General features: G+C 37.0%; 1 protein-coding gene across 1 annotated transcript in view; it reads left to right on the top strand.

Moving 5' to 3' along the window:
* The first annotated feature begins 1,477 nt into the window (after positions 1 to 1,477).
* The window catches only part of LOC124378089 (gamma-aminobutyric acid receptor subunit pi), a 50,039-nt gene continuing 45,516 nt past the window's right edge, over positions 1,478 to 6,000 (top strand). Inside the window, exon 1 of the mRNA XM_046837599.1 lies at positions 1,478 to 1,840. The gene's annotated coding sequence lies outside the window, so the exon portion shown is untranslated. The remainder of the gene's footprint in view (positions 1,841 to 6,000) is intronic.

Genomic DNA, 6,000 nt, shown 5'->3' with positions numbered 1-6,000 from the left:
TCGATGCTTTGATTTTACGTGTTTCAGGGTAGAAAACAAAGACTTTGTGTTTTTTTTTGTGCGTGTTCACTTCGCTTGGGTTCAATACGGTATTTTCGTCAAATGCGCATGTGCGTGAGATGAATATACCGCAGGGGGGGCAATTAATTTTTACAAGGGGCCACATGAGAAACCTGAATTGTGTCAGAGGGCCACACCAACGATAATATTTCAGGGATGCACCGAAATGAAAATTCAATTCAAAAGGCATTGAAATCCATAATTTTTTGTGTTATGCCTTTTGCCTCGGCACCATCACTGGAAAACTTTCCTGCCTTTTTAAAAACGTCCTCTACAGACGGAGTGCGCATGCTCGGATTGACTTTACTGTTCTGCGCCGCGTTCTTATCATATTTAGAAGGCAATCGGGATGTTTGGATTTCAGGTGATAAATTAAACCCGACTTGGAGAAACTCTTTGCAGATACACCCCCTCTTGAAATTTCAGCATTGCATGTTTTGCACATCGCTCTCCGCACACCGCAGACATGTTGCTCTTATCCAGATAACCGTGTGCTGGCTGCGCTTTTTTATTGCGTCATTACAATTGTGTTTCTGCCGTGTTGTTTCGGTGATTTAGGTATTTCCGAAAATTCTCGGTGCATCCCTGTAATTTATGATTGGCCTCATGCCAAGGTCTGATATACCGCAAAGTTTCCCAGTAGGGGCAAGCTCATTTAAGTCTTAAAAATACCGTATTGAACTTAAGCAAAGTGAACACGCACATTAAAAATCAAACACACAAAAATCGATATGAACGTAAGAGCCGCATGAAACCGGCCAAAGAGCCGCATGCGGCTCGCGAGCCGCGGGTTGGCCACCCCTGGTCTAGACCATGGCCTGTAAGCCGAGGAAAATGTAGAATGAACAAGGCAATATTGTGGTATTTACAGCCATTAGCATACATTTCAGTGTGACACATTGTGTCAGAAACAGTCAGGCAGCTGCGGTCTTAACACTGCTTCCTACTCAAGCCAATATCACACAAGAACAGTTTTGCAGTTTCCGTATTAAATCTCACTACAGGCACATAACTCAACTCTGAGTATTATGGAGGCTGCATTTACTTTTTTTTAACAAACACCTATGTTGTTAGTTCACCTTGTATGTGGTCTTTATTCACGAACAGTTTATGCAAATTATCCTGTAGCCCTTCATTAGTAACTGTCTCTGACGTTAAAGCTGTTGTAGGCTAGTCATTTAAAAAAATCCCTGCAACAATGCTCTAAAACACATTGTTATATCAGATATAACTAATACGTTGAGAATGATATATACCAGTTCTGTGGTCGTCTATGTTTATATTACATATGTTAGAGGCTTGGAGGAACAGATGGGCTATGGTCAGTAATAAGTAAAGTGCACCTGAGGTAGAGTGAAACACGCGCGCGCGCACACACAGAAAGAGAGAGAGAGAGAGAGAGAGAGAGAGAGAGAATACATGAGTGACAGTCAGAAAGGAAGACAAAAGTAGATAGATAGATAGATAGATAGATAGATAGATAGATAGATAGATAGATAGAAAGTGTTTTATAGGACACGACACTGTTTGGTGCAGTCTGGAGGAAGTTTCAGCAGTGGAGACGCAGGTGCACGTGGAGGCGCGCGGAATCGGCGCACGTGCCTGGGCGCCCAGTTGAACGGCAGGCAACTCAGCGAGGCGGAGGAACGCGTGCGACGCCATTTGCTGCTTTTGCTACGAATCGAAGGGAAGCGCGCGGCGACTGTCTCTCCGGCAGCGCGTGCACACATAGTGTATATCTATCTCAGACAGAAATGCGCGCTTCGAAACGGCATCACGGGTAAGCTGCAGATCGCTCAACACACGTAGCTTTACTTTTAATTGTTATTCATATGATTACTATTATTATCAATTTTGTTGAATATAAACAGTGTGACGGAATGTGTGCATGCATGTTATAGGAAATAAGTTTGGGCGGATGATTAATGTTATAGTTGATGCATGATCATTTGGCGTCTGCTCAGTGTGCGCATGCAGAGTTCATATACTGTATCACTCAGAAATGTTCTATCTCGGTGTAATCAGTATGGATGGATGCAATAAAGTGAATATCACCGTGTTATATTAGATATTTGCCTTATTTGCCATGGTGGTACATGACTTATCAATCATATTCTCCTGGGACATAAAATATGATTGCGAATTGTGTTGTGAAACACTGAGTTACATCCCACATGTTTTTGTTTTCTCTGATTTATGGCTGTGAGTGGGCAATAACATGGCCAGACCGAACACTCTTGAGGGTTTTCACTGACAGAAATGGGTAAATTGTGTTATGCAGTCAAATGTATGAGTCTGTGTGTGTGTGTGTGTGTTTGTGAATACATCTTTATACAATGTTTTATTATTATTATTATTATTATTATTATTATTATTATTATTATTATACCTGTCAGTGAATTATTTTCCTGTATTATAAAAAATCCAAAGTGTATTAATTACAGTCTTTCTCTTCTGTCAACTATTTATTTCATTCAAGCATACAGTTTACTAAAAGAAAAAAAGTATTGTGGAATTAATATACTGTTTATACGACTTTTTTCTTCTACAGATATATCTGTATCAGCTCTTAAGTGTTTGGTTTTGTGAATCTCAGCTGAGCATGACATTAAAAGCAGGATTGGAAGTGAACAGGATTACCATAAATGAGGTTTCATGAATAAACCTGCTGAAAAGGGGTGAACTGACTTTTATCATCAAAAAGGCAGACGTTTGCATGTTTTTCTGAAATCCCAGAATTTACCAGTCTTACCCAGATCAATTTGGTGTGTGTGTGTGTGTGTGTGTGTGTGTGTGTGTGTGTGTGTGTGTGTGTGTGTGTGTGTGTGTTTGTGCACACACACGTGCATATGTCAGGGTTGTGCCTGTGTCCAGGCTTGTACCCTTATTGGAGGTTGCGTTTTATACATAACTATAGAAATCTAAACTAAATTCAAGGGAAAAAAAGCAAAATCCTAAGAGTAAGATTGGTGCATTTGGATTATGTCTGATTTAATAAGAAATCAGGTATGAATAGGTATGAAAGCTATGCCAATTTTAAACCTGTATTTAAGGGCTGTAACCTGAATCATTCACATGGTTACATACATATACAGGGAAAAACACATTTTGTTTATTAGGTGTCAAACATTGTGAAACTGAATAAACAAACATAAATTATGTAACTAGAATGTATTCCCTCTGTACAGTACATGGCAACATTCATAATAAATAGATAAACACAGTATGTTTATTATCTTTGTAGTATGTACACTTGACACAGGGAGTCATATGCATAAAATGAGTGCAGTAAACGAACACATCAGGGATCAAAAATCAGACTGAATAAAAATCTGATTTAGTAGACGACAATCAGTGGTTCTCATTTATCAAGCTGGATATATAGAGATTTGTTTGCAAATCATTTATATGAGCATCCACACAAGACCTAGATAATTTTCGAAAACCTTTCAAATATAGATATAAATATGTGCAAGTCAAGTTTATTTCTATAGCGCTTTTCACAACAGACATTGTCTCAAAGCAGCTTTACAGAAATTAACAGTTAAGGTGAAATATGTGCAATATGGTAATACATAACATAGAACGAAAAACTAATCTAAAACTATCTATAAATTCATATATTCTATTTTGCATGTGTAATTAAGCCACTTTTTGGAAGCTGATTTACCTTACTAAGAACAAAACTAGGTGCAAGAAGAAGAGTGCTGTGGCAAAACCAATATCAGACATGGCGTAGTGTAGCATTCTACACAGAACAGGCACTAGTTAAAGGGTGAGGAACCTGAATTTGTCATTTGATTCAAAAAGTTGAATCGAGTGTTTTTAATATTTAGTTCATATTGACATTATTTTATATTCTTATTGGTCCTTTTTTTTTACAATGTTATGTTTTTCAAAAAGCAGCCAGGAATGCATGCATTATTTTGTAATAAAATATAATTTACATCTGAAAATGTAAGATTTTGTCCATATCATCAGCCCTATATAAAATATATTGTCAAATTGCTTGTTTGCATTATATTTAGCCGTTGCCAATATGCAGAGCAGACCTCAGCAGATTAGAGACTGTCAAAAGAAAAAACACTATTATATTTTATACTATTACAGTGAGAATGTCAACAACATTTTAGGGATAGAGATGCAGTAAAAGTTAGGAGAAAGTGTGGAAGAAAGAAGTTTTATTGAAAGACATAGAATTATGGCTCTAGATTATATAAATATATATTCCCCTTGTTCATTCAACCTTGATTTGAGAGACAGGCTGTAATTACTACTATACTTTACTGAAAGACTTCCAGAAAGCAGAAGGTACATAGCAAGTCAACAGCTCAACTCGTCAGGAAGCAATGATTAATCCAACAACAGCTTGAGATTGACTATTAATTATGAGTATTTAGGCCGTAAGCACTCAGGCGAAAAGCAAAAAGAGGCTGCTCAAACAGTGCACAAATTAAAAACTAGGTAATGTTGTGCCCCACAGTTCAGTTAGCACAAAGTAGCCATGCAGCTTGCCACTGGTGCAAAAATAATCAAAAGCTCATCTGCAAACTCAATTAAATTCACACTTAATCACTTTGCCCTTAAGGAGTTAGCACTGTCATCCATGTTTATCTAGTCTCTTTTTATGGACTTCTGTCAATTCTGAGTAAAACAATTGCTATTGTGTGTAGAAAATTTGATATTTAATTGCATATAATTTATATTTAAAATAAACTTAGTACACTCACTATCTACTTTATACAACACCTGTACACATGCACTTATTCAGCCAATCATGTGGCCATGGCATTGTGTAAAAGAAATCATGGAGATACTGGTCAAGACCTGCTGGTAATGTTCATTTCAAATATCAAAATCATAGAAAAAATTGATCTCAGTAGTTTAGACCTTCTGGCACGGATTGAGTATTTCAGAAACTGCTGATCTCATGAGATTTTCATGCACTATTAGCCAGTTCATGCATCTATTTCTCTTTCACAACTCTTTTTCCAAGCTGACTGAATAAACTTTTTTCAAGGGCCCTTTGAATTCCCTTTTCTCCATTATATGCCTAAACTAAGATATATGTTCTGTTGCAGAAAGAATACAGGATACAGAATTGGAAGCTTTGATACTTTAACATAGTTTGCCATTCATGGTGCAGAGAATACCAAATGGTTTCCCTACACACAGTGTGGATGAGGTGTCGTTTTAATTATTTATAGAAGGGTCACTGAGAAGGCTTGTCTGTTTGAGGGGCTAAGCACGTTGGTTTAACTTAGCATTAAACACTTTGATCAAGTGGATAGTGACAAAGTCAGATGAAGGTCAAATGTCCTATACAGGATTTGGTAGTTTTGAGTTGAAGTGCTGACCTATTTTTAATATGCTGATATATTTTTCACATTTGCCATTATGAAGATGTTTTTTAATTGCATTAGCAGGCATGTGCTGGTGTAGCAGGGCGCATTCCCTGTGTCCTTGTCTGGTTCTTTCAAGTTGTATGGTTTTCGGCAACCTACCAATTTCTCCATATGTGAGAATGTATAAATGAATCCATTTCTGCTTTATGCTTTCCTGCTAATGCTGAAAGCTTTTGTTCACATGGCTAGACCAGGGTCATTTAAGACTATATATTTTTTGATTAAAGGTTATAAAGAATGCATGACCAATCCCTGTAACTTGCTTATAATTATTCTCTACAGATTTCTTGATCAGTTATTCCATTTGTGTATCCCTCATTATTAACTTTTGCTGGAAACCCTAATCCCAGTGGGACACCTGACACATCTGGTTTATTCAAGACTCATAACTTTTAATAAGTTGACTTATTGCATATAGGAAAATATTTCATTTCTATGATGTTCATAAGATTCAAGATTTAAAGTTTTTATTTGTAAACATACACAGTTGTGTACAGTACACAATGTCCATTGAAATAAATATAGAAGACCTCTT

Source organism: Silurus meridionalis, chromosome 2 (assembly GCF_014805685.1).
Source record: "Silurus meridionalis isolate SWU-2019-XX chromosome 2, ASM1480568v1, whole genome shotgun sequence".
NCBI classification, from domain to species: Eukaryota; Metazoa; Chordata; class Actinopteri; order Siluriformes; family Siluridae; genus Silurus; species Silurus meridionalis.
Note: the sequence above shows the minus strand (reverse complement) of the source record. Positions and strands in the feature narration are given on the sequence as shown.